This window comes from Anabrus simplex, chromosome 5 (assembly GCF_040414725.1).
Source record: "Anabrus simplex isolate iqAnaSimp1 chromosome 5, ASM4041472v1, whole genome shotgun sequence".
In the NCBI taxonomy this organism is placed as follows: Eukaryota; Metazoa; Arthropoda; class Insecta; order Orthoptera; family Tettigoniidae; genus Anabrus; species Anabrus simplex.
The window spans coordinates 230748160-230764818 of NC_090269.1; the positions used below are offsets into that span (position 1 = coordinate 230748160).

General features: G+C 40.1%; 1 protein-coding gene across 2 annotated transcripts in view; it reads right to left on the reverse strand.

Moving 5' to 3' along the window:
* Positions 1-16659, reverse strand: part of LOC136874461 (patj homolog) — a 225551-nt gene that overhangs the window by 110866 nt on the left and 98026 nt on the right. The window lies entirely within an intron of this gene.

Below are 16659 nucleotides of genomic sequence, written 5' to 3' on the forward strand. Positions count from 1 at the left end.
ACAGCCATTGAGCCGGTCAATAAATAATAATTTGTTTAATTCCGTTACAAGGTTTTAATAGACGCCAGGGTCACTGCGTAGGCCGGTTGTTACGTGTTGAAGACTTGCCTGACAGATTATATGGGAACTTGACAAAACCAACACCGCACTCTTAATCATTTTGTCAACGATTTATTGTCTATCACTACGTTAAGAATGTAAGAATTCATACTTGAGAAACAGTGAGAGCTATCCTTGTAATAACGCAAATTCTAATGCAGGGTTATTTGTATCCTTGCGATTTAAGCCACTGGAACGTAAAATGAATGCTCTCAAAGTAAACCACACGAATTTATTTAAAATAAGATGGCAAAGTTGGATTTGTTGAGAACTTTACGAGAGTTAACTTAGAAAGATAAAACTCAAGTGATGTGGTTTGGGAATTACGACTGACAAAAGAAGAAGCTCCACAGAATGCTAATGAGTTCTTCTAGCTAATACAGTTCCCTACGGAGCATTATGGGTAATTCTTGTTTATTCTGCTCTCACTTTTACATTATGAGAACGCCAACGAAAGTAGGGTCATTCTCACTGAAGTTGGAATTACCTCCCACAAAACACCAGAATTACAAGAACAAATTTAAACTTCAGCCGGTAATGAGCCAATGGTCTTCAATTTCTCAGTAGCTGTTTGAAGTGCCGACTTTCTTTAACTTTGGTTCAAAATTAGCTACAGAACTGCTTCAGTTTTTTTTTTTAATTGGCTTTACGTCGCACCGAGACAGATAGGTCTTATGACGACGATGCGACAGGAAAGGGCTAGGACTGGGAAGGAAGCGACCGTGGCCGTAGTTAATGTACAGCTCCAGCATTTGCCTGGGGTGAAAATGCGAAACCACGGAAAACCATCTTCAGGGCTGCCGAAAGTGGGGTTCGAACCAACTATCTCCCGAATACTGGATACTGGCTGCACTTAAACGACTGCAGCTATCGAGAAAAGAATATTGGTGGCGTCTATTCGCTTTCTATTTCCTTCTCTTATCTAAGTACACGTTCCAATGAATCATTCAACGATGTTTAACCAATATTTCATTGAAAAAATTAATGATCAATTTATGGTTCATTAACTTCAAATACACACCATGATATTCAGCGTAATATTCTGTCATCTAACTCAAAAAATTATATATATATTTAAAACTGAAACACACTCATTTCCAAGAGAAGATTAAGTGAACATATTAACATTAATGAAATATGAACACCACCTTTTTGCGTTTTAGAGAAGTGTCAGTAATTACTACTTAAGCTAAAACGGACATTTAGACATATATTTAATACTAGCTGTAGTTCTCCTCGTGTACTGTTTTGAACGTTTTCTTTTAGGATTTGTATTTGCTGTTTGAAGTGAACTGTTGCACATGTCTTTACTGAGACGTTGATTGATAGTTTACGAACTCTTTTCTGCTGTAGATTTAGAAATATTGTTATGTGTATAATTTTAAGTTTTAATTTGAGATTATTTACTTTCGCGTTGAACTATTTCCTTGATTCACCCCATTTTGTCTGGGAAGTACTTGATCCTTTCAAACAAATAATAATTAAAAAATATTTACGCGTCACGCTATGGATATGTACACGATTCTGTCACTGGAGCCGCCACCAATCAGCCTAGGAATCCCGAAAACTATGGAATCATGACACCTCTTGGTCATTTTGCACATTATCGTTTTACCCCTTCCCACTCCCAAATGCCGACGGGGTCTGAACTTGGACTTAAAACAACATCCGGAATGTCACTATTCATCTCAGCGACCCCAAAACTATCGATTCTACATTAATATGGGTCCTTTTCTGTTTTTTTTTTTTTTTTTTTTTATATATTTCACACCCTTTCCATCCCCCTTCCGCAGGGCGCTAGTTAACATATTTAAAGATAATATTTTGTAAATAACGAAAGTAACACTTATGTTCTATTCACAATCATTATCGTGATAATAGTATGGAAATGTGTATCCAGACCCCATAGAGAGTATCTCGGCAGATTAACGGTAGTTGGAAACTGGCCTTGTAAATAGCGAAAGCACTTTGGTGCTACTCACAATTTATGCTAATAAGAGTATGGAAATGTGGTCCCAGAAACAATAAGTATCTCAGCAGATTAACAGTAGCTATGAGTTTGAAATGTTTAAGCAGAATCTCTCTTAGGCCTTGCCTATACTCACGCACTTGCCTACTTCGAACACCAGGCTGTATTCTGCTGTAGAATCCTTGAGCTGACTTCGCCCTGGTTACGGCCGGTCATTTCTTCACCAGATTCCTAGAGTGGGGATAGTGTAGTGCCCATATCTCCGTAACGGTTGGTTTTAGGACCTCAAAACATGGTTTTCAGTACGGTAGGAACTCAACGACTTTCGTTCTTCGCGTCGTGAGGTTTAAAATGAGCTTTATCCCGTCCTTGTACGAGAAATTCGATATTTCGCCTATACCAGCCTACGTTAACAGGTCAAAGGGCCTCAATCTAGGTAATGGACAGGGCTGTTAAAACTTATTGTAGACAGGGTTACGCGCAGGGTCCTGTAATTAGAGGCATACATAGTAGAAATGTATTTTAAAAAATGTTATAAATGGTACAAAGACTTAAGAAACTAGTATTTAATGTGTTTTTAATAGTGACTCTCAGAAATTTACCTTTTGTTTATAACTATTATTTAAGTTTAATTTTATAATTAATTATATGTAATTAGAAATCTTAATACTCTGTAGTTTGTACAATGTAGCACATATAAGATGGTTTGGCATAACAACAGGCTTCATAGCCTGAGCCATGCCATGTAAAACAAGTCAATAAATAAATAAATAAATAAATAAATAAATAAATAAATAAATAAATAAATAAATAAATAAATAAATAAGTGGTAAGTATGCTAAATTTGGTTCAGATTGATAGAACGGTATGGATTTGTACATGAAAAAAAAACACACGCACACACATTCTGCTTTATATTTATAGACTAGCTGTTGAGGACCCACCAATGTTAGGTTCGTTTTTGTAACTGCAGCAGTAATTTCACCTAACTGACATGAGAAGCAACAGAACACAGCACAACTCAGCTAACAACACTAGCCATTCCGTGTAAAATTATTGATAAGTTTTTGGGGTTTAGGGCTTTGCAGGCCATCACATTTTGCTTTCTTCTAGTTCGGCGGATAAACCTCCGTAGTGCCTGAGTAAGGAACAAATGCAAACTCGTGTCCTCATCGCGAGGTGTGCAGCTCTTTTCAGGCACACCCCCATTGGAGGTGAGCTGCATATACCATTTACACCACATACCAGCCCTCCTGCAGTTCCTAAATTTCTGGCGGCACCGGGAATCAAACCCGGGCCCCCGAGAACGGCAGCTAATAACACTAACCGCTACGCTACGGAGGCGGACACGAACAAGTGAGAACTGACGGATGGCACCACAATATGAACACATGGAGCTAGCATACATTACGAGTGTCACTTCTGCGAGTGAAGTTATATCTTCATACTCTAACTCCCACGAATATACCAACTTGAAACAATGTGAAGCAGTCTCATTTGATGATCATATTTCTTCGCGCTGTCTTTCAAAGTTGTAAAACGCGCAGTGTTTTGACAGACAACGAAATAAATGAAACGATAAAGGAAAAGCACGGGCGAGAGAGAAAGGAAGCAGCACGAGATATTGTAATTTTATTTAACATGATAATGAAGAGTTAGAAAAGAATGTCTTGAACAAACTTACCACGGATAAGACTAGAATAATAAGTCTGATTTCAAATAAACTCCTGCTCGTCTACTTATGCAACTTCCATTTATCTTACACAATGCATTCAAAGAGTGTATTAATCTAATTAGGTGTCTAAAGGAACGGAAGAATTAAAATACAAACATGCCTAGAAATAAAGAATCAAGCTCTCGGTATCTTCACGACAATGAACAGCGCACAGAACAAGCAGCGGCTGTCAAAGATGAAAAGAAGGTAATATTATACAGAGCCATCTCATTGGAGCAGACAGGGCCTGCTCCGTGAGGATTTTAGCCCATCGACCACTATTTCAGGTCTTGAGTGCTTTTTCTTGGTGTACGTATATCTTCCTGCTGCTGGCGTGTTGATTGGTGGTGGCTATCTTCTTTATGACCTAACAATCCCATATTTATGGAAGGTACAACCTGGGAAATAAGGCCTCCTCATTAGTGCAAGACGTGCTTTTCCGAATTCAAGAAGTTTCAGGACGACTCCGGACTTGCTACGATTCTCATTAAAATGTTCAGACAGATTTTATTCTCCCATCTGAATGCTCACTCACTCACTGAACGTACACATTATTTTTCGCATATTTAGATACTATACATAATTATTATTATAACAGGATCCTCAGGGGTACCCCTACTGAGCAGCAATATAATAATAATAATAATAATAATAATAATAATAATAATAATAATAATAATAATAATAATAATAATAATAATAATAATATACTCAATATCATCGCAAGCCCCGTGGTGTAGGGGTAGAGTGCCTGACTTTTACACGGAGAACCCGTGTTCTATTCTCGGCCATCCAAGGTATTTAAATTCTGAACTGAGGGCAGGAACAGTGTTCACTCACTTTCGTAAGACCAACTGAGGAGCTACCTGATATGAGAGACAGCATACTCGGTCGCAAAAGCCAATACGGCTGAGGACCGTCACGCTGACCACGTATGCCTCCAGTATCTGCAGGCATCTATCAAGGCAGCAGGCGTCTTGCAAGCTAAGGCCCTAACGGACTATTACGCCAAGGGTTTGGTTTGGTGTTTCATCATCATCACGTTTCTCTCAGGGAGCTTAGTTAACAGGGTTCGATTTTAACTCATCTGAGTAGAATGTACCTTCTCGCATGAGGGTCGGAAGACAATGCATGCAGACTCGGGAGGACAATTAGGAGTCCCACTCTCAGCCATGCAATAATTTCTGCATTTCAACGATTTAACATACACGGCCGCTTCGTTCACGAAGTTACGCACTTTGTAACTAACAAACATGTCAATAGCAAGGAGAAATTGAGAATCCTGCGACTGAATTGGTATTGAATTCACTGACACGATCGTTTTTAATTATTCGTCAGCTGAAATTCTAAATACCGACCAATCTGAATTTAATTATGATATCAGACCTGCCAATCTTTGGAATGGGGAATCGGTAATCAGAGTAATCGCAGAATAAAGGGAAGCATAGATACGGACGCCTCGAACTTTCACTTTTAAAACATACCTAACCTAAAACAAATGTACATATTTAAATACCTGTTTAGTGACTCTGGTGGGCCGTGACCTTAGATATTAATAATCATGTTATTTGATAATGTTATTTCATTTACGTCCCACTGACTTCTTTTACGGTTTTTGGAGACGCCGAGGTGCCGAAATTTAGTCCCGCAGGAGTTCTTTTTACATGCCAGTAAATCTACCGACACGAGGCTGACGTATCTGAGCACCTTCAAATACCACCGAACTGAGCCAGAATCGAATCTGCCAAGTTGGGGTCAGAAAGCCAGCGCCTCAACCGTCTGAGTCACTCAGGTTAGGCCCCTTTAAACAACAAGCCTCGTCATCAGTTATTCTGGTATAAATTTAGTGATGTAGCACGCCAACTCTTGTAACTGTTGTTTCTCAGTGGATCTTTTCTTGAAACATGCAGCACCATGTGATGCTATCTTTAATTATTTTTCAATGAGGAGCTATGACAATGTATTTGTACTTAGTGAGTAGACCCCACCTGAATTCAGTTTGATTATTTCTTACAATGCTAAGGATTCTTTTTGGGTGTGCATTTACTATTTGGCACTGACAAAACATACATAACCTTACTGAGTGTGTTATACTTCATTTGACCACTTTCATTCTTTAAATTTGCAACTTTACTCCAGGAAACATCAAACCTAGGAATGCTGAGCAAAGAGAAAGGAGAAAGGATCTAATAGAAATGGAGCAAGACTATCCTGGCAGATTACTGCTGGTTACTGAAGAGAGAGAATCCAACTACAGCCCACAAGCTAAAAGCAGCGCAAAGCAATTTCTTAAAGTGTCACGAAATCATAGAACCTCCGTGACTCAGACGGCAGCGCGTCGGCCTCTCACCACTGGGTTCTGTGGTTCAAATCCCGGTCACTCCATGCGAGGTTTGTGCTGGACAAAGCGGAGGCGGGACAGGATTTTCTCCGGGTACTCCGGTTTTCCCATATTTCATTCCAGCAACACACTCCAATATCATTTCATTTCATCTGCCATTCATTAATCGTTGCCCCAGAAGAGTGCGACAGGCTTAGGCAGCCGGCACAATTCATATTCTCGCCGCTAGATGGGGGCTTCCTTCATTCCATTCCTGACCCAGTCGAATAACTGGAAACATGCTGTTGATTTTGAAGTCAAGATCATAAAAATTAAAATCGTAGACTGTCATTCTAGAACATGTTACCAATAAAATAATAAGTGCAATGTGGTGTTTACAGACGCTTTTAATAAGTGTTTTTCCTCAAGCCTGTTTACCTATATATAACAGTGTAATACAGGAGTGTTCAGATGAGTAAATATAACAAAAAGCATTCGTTAGAGGTGATAATATAGTGTTATGTTCTACAAGGAAAGATGTAAACAGGAATTCTGCATTTCTAACACTATTTTCCCCACTACTGATAAAGAAATGTAAGTTATTTTTCCTATTTAATTTGTGTTTCACAGATTCAATATGCCTTCTACAATCATCTCTACCACCATAGGTCACAGGAAAATCACACCACCACATGCTAAAAAACACGTGGTTAATATTAATTTTCGAGGTTATTAAACAAGCGATTTTTCTGTATATTTATCGCGATGCTTCGAGAGCACAATATTTTTTATTTCCTGTCATATTGTTGGAATAATAGGCCCGCTTCATTTCTGCAGCACTTAAACAGTCCTTAACCACAAAATAATTGGAATAAGAAAGCAGGGACAAGTACCATGCGTGATAACTGACTGAATGGATATGGCGCGATAATGCGAAGCCGCAAAAGGCTTTTCATTTCATCTTTTAATAAATAACCGTTTTAACAATACACGTCAAATACTTGTAAATACTCTGCTGCGTAATGGGAACCATAATTTTAACAGTTTCCGTGTGCAGTGTGAAATACTTTTAGTGCTGTTCTTATAGACAGTTTATTGATGTCATTAATTTTACTGTATATATTGCTCTGACAGAAGCTGCTGCTCTCTCTTTCATATGGATTCTGACGGCATTGTCATGAAATTCTTCACGAAATCAATGTCATTTGTAATATTTCCTGCATGACTGTCAAGTACTGGTTTGAGGACCTTCGTTGCAATAATGCCAGGGAGTGGCTCCTGATTACATTCCTCACATATAAATATTTGTATGAATTTGGGAACAACAAATACTTTTAATTTCTTAAGTATATTAGTATTTTTTGCATATTCTTTGAGGCGCTGGCCTTCGGACCCCAACTTAGCATGTTCGATCCTTGCCCAGTCCGGTGGTATATGAAGGTGCTCAAATACGTCAGCCTCGTGTCAGTAATTTACTGACACGTATAAGAACTCCCGCGGGACACAATTCCGGCACCTCGGCGTCTCCGAAAACCGTAAATGTAGTTAGTGGGACGTAAAGCAAATAACATTATTATTATTATTATTATTATTATTATTATTATTATTATTATTATTATTATTACATATTGTACGGCAAGCGAAGTGAATTTAGGAACATTTCTTAAGAAGAAAAACTTTCTCAATGGGTAGCGGGTAACGCAATGCACCTCGGTCTTGTGCCTTCATTAGGCACATCAAAGGGCTGTTGGGATTATTTCCGGGAAGTTGCTCTAGTCAGATCAAACACAGTGAATTTTCCTCGCCAATTCCAACGAAGTATCCACCTATCACAGCCAATGATGACAGTTCTTTTGAGATTGGGCACGTTAAGTATTGTTTACTTTAGACGTTTTATACAAAGAAAATATTATTTCTAGCTGATCTTTTTACTGGTAAGTCGAGTAACTCTGAAATAGCCTTGGGTAGAAAATTTCAGTTAATTTTTTGCATCTCTACCGCGGCACATTGCTGCTTGATGGCATCTAATGTCTTGAACGAATTACTTTCCGCATTACTTTTATCCGACATATTTATCGTGCCAGTTTTCAACGTTGTTTCCATGACATATAAGCATGATCTCGAATTATAACCACCTTTCGTTCGTAAGTGGCCGAAGAAGAGTTCAATGTCGTCACTACTCAGGTTGCGACTTAAAATGTAAAGGAAGCTTGTGGATAATAAATACCAAATACATTCCACAGTCGAATTTGTTGTCAGTTGGACAGCTTCGTGTGTTTATTTGCTGATTTTAGGTGTTTGGTCTGCATTGGTTTGTATCTTTTCAATAAACGTCATAAAGGTTAACCACGTTAGTCTGTCATCGTCTACTGCGAAGCATAATTTCTCTGGCAGAATTTCGTGAAATGTACCACTGTTTTATGTTACAGACGTCATGTATGTCATGCCAATTTCGGACTATGTCTGGAAAAGGTACCGTAACTGTTTTCTGGAGATCGGCTCAAGATAGTTTTTCCCAAATAATTTCTATTCCATAGGCAGCAATACGGTTAATTTTTTTTTTTTTTTTTTTTTTTTTGCTAGGAGCTTTACGTCGCACCGACACAGATAGGTCTTATGGCGACGAATATGGTTAATTGCAGTGTGAAATACTTTTAGTGCTGTTCTTACAGACAGCTTTTTTGCTGTCTTTAATTTTATGTATTGCTCTGACAGAAGCTGCTGCTCTCTCCCTTATGTGGATTCTAAAGGAATTTATTGTAGTTTGCGTAGTGATCCCAAGATAACTGAAGAAATTAGCTAATCCTGGTTCTTTAGACAGAAAGGACCCTCTAATGCTTTGGAGAGCTATCTTCACAATGTTAATTCTCGGGAAGGACAGGACTAAAACCTGCCAACTAGCGGCAGAAAGGCGGAACAGCTGTGTCCACTTTTTGGCTTGAAAAGACCTGCATTTCACTGCCTTGTGAGGTATAACGCGGACAAAGAAAAGGCAAAAACAAAGATGACCAGAGTGAGGCATGATGGGTATGCGCATCGTGATGCAACAATGTCACCAGGCGTTTCATTTAGGATTGAACGTTTGTAATTTTTCATGAGGTAAGTAAAATTTTAAAAAACCTGATTTTCCGTAATAAATATGCTCCTAACCGTAATAGTGTAATACGTATTATCATGAAATCCGTACGAATTACGGAAATCCGTAATGGTTGGCAGAGACTGCACAGTATCTAGCATCGGTGAAATAAGCGTTATCGGAGTGAAATCAGCGCGTGGGATACCACATTCGCATGTAATCCAGCATATTGTATCTAGGGAAGGTAAACTTATATCCACACTTCTCATTGCTTAACTTGAACCAAGTAGCACACTTGGTCCCTCCGTTCACCACAACATGATCCGACCTCCTAACATACATATACACACACTGATGAGCAATTGAATTATAGAGATACCTCGCTAGTAGAGTGTAGGACTCGCTTTCGCCTTGATTACGCCGGCGAAGTTGCGCGGCATGGACTCAACAAGACACCGGAAGCGTTGGGGAGCCATACTGATCCACGATCGCTGCACAGACTTTCATAATCCACGAAGAGTGGACAGAGCAGGTTCCCGGGTAAGCACATCCCTCTCGACAGCATCCCAGATAGGTTCAATGTGACAGAGATCGGAACTTTACAGGAGCCTGACAAGCATCTTCACATCCGTGGAGTGCTCATCGAACCAGTCAGCAACAGTTCGGGAGCAATGGGCTGGAGGGTGCTGGAGGCGAACAAAGGGGGTGAACATGATCTGTCAGCAGGTTTCTGGTAACGTTAGCCGCTGAAGGGCGTTATCAGATGTACCAGAGGTCCTACATCATCCCAAATGGCAGTCCCCATTCAAGGATAGCATTAACACAGGCCTGAACTGTACCCTTCTGGTAAAGAGGGATCCATTGCCTCATGTGGTTGACAACGCACTCATATCGGGCCATCGGCGTATACCAACTAGTACACCTACTCATTTGTTCAAGCGACCTCTTTTGAAGCTTCGAACTAGCCGATGGCGAGCTCTATCACCAGCGCGTCTGGTTTTGCCAGAATCCACGTACTCACGGTATATTCTTGATACGGTGACCCTTGAAAAGTCCAGTGCCTGCACGACTTCAGAGACGGAATGACCCATACGTCTGGCGCCGACAATCCGGCCGAGGTCAAATTCGCCGAGGTCCCGGTAAACATTGCGGGGTAACTATTTCTCCCAATGTTGGAATAACATATTGTCCATTCTAGATTAATTTTCACTCCATCAACAAAATATGTTCGTTATTCCGGATAAACGGATACGAGTAAATGGTGCAACTTCCCTTATTCAACCTTTAGACGCACACTGTTTTCCTGAATGTAATAAGTTCGCCTAATGTTTTTGAGAGCGTACTTTTCTCCACAACAATGATGTTTACCTTCAGAGTCGTAACGCTGTCATCAACCTACAAGTACTTATTCATAAACAGTTCAGTGCCCCCATATTCAGTAACATGATTACGCACGTCTAGAACAACGCTACATTTGATGGCGAATGTGATTCATTTCATGCTCCTGACAATGTTAACTGATACAATAAAGGCACGTGTTGTTCAACTCCCAACTGCACATATGCATCATTCACCCAAGGTGTTTACCGTCGTTTACATTTATTACATCATGTGCCACAAGCATGTTATAGTATGTAACGACAGATAATATTAGTCGAATAATAATCATAGCCGAGTCGTATTCTTTACTATTGCAATATTTATCTAGGCTCATAAGCATGTTTACTTACCACTATGAGCTGCTAAAATTGGTACAGTAAGCATTGATTATTTCCGAACTTTCCATCGTATCTGATTTCATACGATTATCAGTTAGGCACTTCGGGAATGTTCCTTGACAGTCCGGCAATCCCTGTTACTCATTACGTGATTATTAATTTACGATTCACCGCAATCCTATATTATGCAATCACTGTAGTACTCCTTGCAAGTCCGCGATATTCGATATATACTTTTGTAAATGTACTCCACTGTCAGACGTTCCACGACTAACTGAAAGATTGTGATCTCGCACTGGACCTGTTTATCGCTTCGTTAGACCTTTACTTCACACGGCAGTTCCTACCTCATTTCGCAAATTCTATTACAATAAACGACACCGACAAAGGTCTATATACGTAAATGATAATTACAGTTTCTGACCAAGGAAATGTAGTACTATAACACGATCAATTTCAGAAGATTCAATCACTAAACATCAAAGATAAAACGTTCATTGGATCTGAGGAAAATGACGCGAGTCCGCTCGCGCTTGTATAAACAGCTCATCACTCACACGGAAATTGAGAAGACAAGTCAGGTCTCGAAGAGTAACAGGGCAGCTGCTAGCTACTAATTATTGACTGTGACAAATTACCCGACGTCCACACTCATCACGAAACAGATTTCGTTGCCATGGGCACTACAAGGATGACTAATACGAAATATCTCGCACCGTTTCTGTATCAACAGTCTAGGCTATTGTTCAACTCTTGACCATTATTAAAACCTCTACTTCGAAGGATTGAAGAGCAGCGTGCCTGTCCCTTACCGGGAGGACCTGGGCTCGATTTCTGATCACTCAAGAGATATTTTGGACCGGGGGCTGGAACGCGTTCTCTCAGCCTCACAAGAACAACTGTGGAGCTACTGATATAAGAAGCAGCGGACTCGGTCACGAAAGCCGAGCAATAGGCTTAGGATATTACGCCAACCACATGTTACTCCAGTATCTGCCAGCCATTTGACTGAGCAGCAATCACCTTGACAAGCCAAGCCTCGAATGAGCTGTCGCGCCATGAGTCTACCTTACTACGAAGGACCGGGCGAGTTGGTTGCACGGTACGGGTGAAATAGCTGTAAACTTGTATTCGGGAGATGATGGGTTCTAACTCCATCGTCGACAGTCTTGCGATTATTTTCCGTGATTTCCCAGTTTCACGACAAGCAAATGCCAACGCTGTACCTTAAGACCACAGCCGCTATCTTCCCAGTCCGACATATATATTTTTCTGCTAGTTGTTTTACGTCGCACTGACACAGACAGGTTGTATGGCGACGATGGGATAGGAAAGGGCTAGGAGTGGGAAGGAAGCGGCCGTGGCCTTAATTAAGGTACAGCCCCAGCATTTGCTTGGTGCGAAAATGGGAAACCACGGAAAACCATCTTCAGGGCTGCCGACAGTAGGGTTCGACAGTCCGATATCAGCGTCGCCGAAAATGAATGAGTTCATGTGACGTCAAACAAAACCAAAAAAGTTTTACTATGAAAGAACACTCCAAATGTGAGACGCTTGCGTATAATGCGCATAACGGGAAAAAGGAAATGCATCAAATCATTGCTACTATTAGTAATCATCCAGGGAATATTCTGAAAAATGAATTCTCTTACTAATCGTTGCCTTCTGATGCTAGTTAAGTTTACTTCAGAATGTATTCCTTCATTCCCTTTTCAAATACAATAGGCCGTTAACTTGCTATATTTCAATAAAAGCAAAGTACCATAGGTAAACGATTTTCATATATAAATGACATTATTCCACATATCCCATTCTTAATTTCCGGAAGGATTATAACAGTCATCATTCTGTAGCATCGGGTACTTCAGATACATACTCCGCAGTAAAGTAAGTGGTCTACCTAGCCTACTGTGGGAGTTTTCGGTCATGTACGGAAAGGCTACCCGCAACAACGCACGAACGAGAAATTGCCGGGGAGCTGAATTTGCTGAAACGCCGTGTGATAACTCTGTGCACTGCTCAAAGCACCCGTACAAGAAGGGCATAATAAAACAAAAGTAGTATTAATAGGGGTTTAGAACAGGGAGGGTCTATTTTAAACAATATCCATACATACTGTGTTTTACTATTCGCTTTCGTTTGCATAAGAGCGCGCCTGCCAGGTGCGGCAACCCAACATACTGCGGAGCATATATCCGAAGCACCCGGTGCATACATCACTGACATTAAGACGACACGGAAGTACAGCATCTCGAGGAACGAATTCTTGATACAGTTCGTAGATCAATAAAATCTATTTGCATAATATCAGTGGTAACAAGCATAGTAAAGTTTAGTCTCACACAGATGAATATACTAAATGAGCATGTGCGAAGTGTTAGAACTTTAACTTCATAAACAACTGAAATGCGAACTGGTAAAACCAAATACAGTAAGCCAAAATGTTGAGATTTCCCGTTTTTCACGGAAATTTACACGGAAGCCTATGGTAGATCATCCGATGCTGAAATGAAACAAATCATGGTTCTCTATATGGTATATGCATTGTTTTATTGCTATCTGTTTTACGTCGCATAGACACCAGATATAGCGAAGATGGGATGAGAAGCGAACCTGAACTTAATTACGGTATAGCGCTAATATTTGAGCACTACCGGAAAACCGCCTTCAGGGCTGTCGACAGGGAGGTTCGAATCCGCTATCTTCCCTAATACAAGCTCGCAGCTATGTGGCCGAAATAACGTACGTTTTGTGGGTGAACAAATAAAGATAAGAAAATATAAAAATAAACGCTACTTTCTTTCGACATCATTTAAAAAAATGCAAAATCGCCGAAGTCATTCAAGCATTTGTCATAGCTGATGATGATGATGATGATGATGATGATGCTTGTTGTTTTAAGAGGCCTAACATCTAGGTCATCGGCCCCCGATGGTACGAAATGAGACGAAATGCAATGACAAAATAAACGTCCAAAATCCTCCACTGACCAGAATTCAAAGCGTGAGGACGAAAAATGAACGGATGGATATGAAGTTAAAACAATCAGTGGAGACGACTCGCAATGACTCAGTCTCAGAAACTGACGGAAAACAATAGTAATACTGACCAAGCGTCTGCTTCTATAGCTCAGTACTGAATCGATGATGTTTGCAAGCTAAAGGGATCCAAAATATAGCTCATCGGATTCTCATAATGGTACTTATCGCTTGGAAAGTAGAACCATGGTATTTGTCATGTTGCGGTACTAATCAAAAGTAGCGTAGACTCACGGTACAAGTACCATATGTCCCGTGGTGTTCCTCACAGTGGGTACCAATCATAGGCAATGCCGACCCACGATGTCGCTCATATAAAGGTACTAATCACAGACAACGAAAGCCCGTAGTGTTCCGCATGTAGTGGTACTAATCACTGCCGTAGTAAACGTCGGGAAATTGTAAGTGAAAATTTGGTCATTAATGGTAAAAATTTTAGACCACTAAATAGCTCCAGAAGGAAATTTGTCGAAAACGCACCCGTCCGTGCGAACTCTGTTACATCGACTAAATATAGTGCCTGTCTTATGAAGTAATTTAACAATTCAGTTGGTTAAGAGAAATCCTTAAATGCTTATCATCAACACCGCTACTAAACTAAACAACAATGTATTACGTCGTGATCTGCCATCAGTACATTTTTATGGGGTAGAAAAGGTGTAAAATATTTGGCGGTAAATGCAGACGGCATGAGAGTGGAAGTAAATGTTACAAAAGAACGATGCACCATTTCGCAATCCCGCATTGTGTTCAGATAATTTGAAGCGACCGTACGCTACTCAGAACAACAGTAAAAATCGGTTGTGTAGAGTAAGTCCACACAGGATGGTAGTTTGGCCAAAGGTGGCTATATAATATCTCCAAGTGGAGAAAGATTATCCGTCAAGATAACGGGTTTCCCATGTGTAACCGTCATGTAAATTCATTTCAAGGCAACAGACGGTCTTTGTAATGCTGAAGCTCTGCAACTGAATTAACCCATATTATGTATTTAACTTAGTTTGCGTGTGCGGATCGGTGCTGACGATCGTGTTCGGTTCGCGAGGAAGAGCACGTGTGACGGGCATTTTTTAAATGTCATTTTCAGCTGAATGGTAAAAAAAGACTATCTGTCGAGATGGCTAAATAAAGAGTGTGAGAGAGGATGGTGAGCCTGTAATGATGGGAGACGACGTACGGCTACAGGTATGTGAATTACCACATTTATAAAGTGCTTTTATTTATTTCATGTCACCATTTTTTGTGTGTGTATCTGTGACGCATTTTGGTTACCCTTTTATTTCATGAAAATGTCAGAGGAATATCAAAAAAGGTCATTTTTAATGTTTCTTGGATAATCGGGAAAGTCGCGAAACTAACGTCTGAGGTGTTGTAGAGTGGTAGATTTGATGGTTGAGAAACGAATATAATGTTAAGACGTTAATTTATCATAAAATTCTGTTCGGTGTAAAGATGAAATTCATGTAAGCATAATCCGTGGTTATTCATTTAGAGCTGGCGCAGAAGGCACACCGTTGTGTTCGGCTACGTAATTTTTGTCAAAGGAAGTTACGAGGCGAGACCGGTAAAATATGCTACAGGGGAATGCTATTCCAACGTCTGTTGAAATCTGTGTAGAATAGATGAGAGAAAAATAACGGTAAATTTTTTGCAAGTTAGTTGTGAGTTTTGGTTTGGAAATATTAGCTCAGATATGCGGGGAAAGATGGTTAGTTGTCACAGTGTGTGTTATGTAACAGCATTGTGGGTCACCCAAAAGAGATATTCCATATTATTGTCGTGTAGAGAATTTGTGATAGCGAGTGTTTCAAGTCTTGCAAAAATGGGAAGGAATGAAGGATTGTGGATCAGGATGTTGAAATCCCGTAATGCTGATGCCGGGATTTTCAGTGTAGGAAACCCGAGAAGTTATTTTGTGTAATTTGATGAGATGGGTCAGTCCATAGTTAGAATTCCACGTGAAGCCATAGGACCGTGATGGATAAAAACATTTGAGTGATGTTTTAAATTACAGTAAATCTCTTCGCATAATCTATGTGGGTCAAGAATTATATTTCATGTGAATTACTAGCAAGGCGAGGTTTTCGTTTCATGCAAGTTAAAATAACATGTGTGTTTGTTTAGAGACATCGGGGGGGGGGGGGGGGAGCTCGTGTGTCCGTTATTCCAGCCAGCTGGTAGGTGGTCGAGCCAGCTTACTGTTAGAAAGAAACCGTAACTGAGATTTGTCGTTTGTAGTGAAATGTTTGGAATTAGATTTCATTATTTAGAAGAGATTCGTTTTAGTAGAAACTTGAATTCATTTTTTCGAAGCGACGGAAATGAGACGATGGTACGATACGTTGGAAATAACCAGTTTTAGGAATGTCAAAATTTGAGAATCTGTAGTGATGTTGTCTGATATTATTTGAAGATTGTACAAAGTTTCATTTGAATGTCACGATAGCTGTCAATCCATACAGTTCGTGATGGATGAATGTGTTGTGTTGTTGTTGTTTGTTCCCAAAGCACACATGTAGGTTCTTGAGATATGAGGTCATCCTTGTGGAGAACATGGTGTGCAGTATTCCATCCGTCCTAGAGTTGGAGGAGGTGCATTACGACATTTCAGTCTCATTGACCTGAAACCATATCGAAGGAGGTGTCGGAATTAGTCCAGGGGATAACCGTAGGCGTTATACGCGATATGACATGGAGTGTTTATTTTGCGTTGTGTGTAAATTTA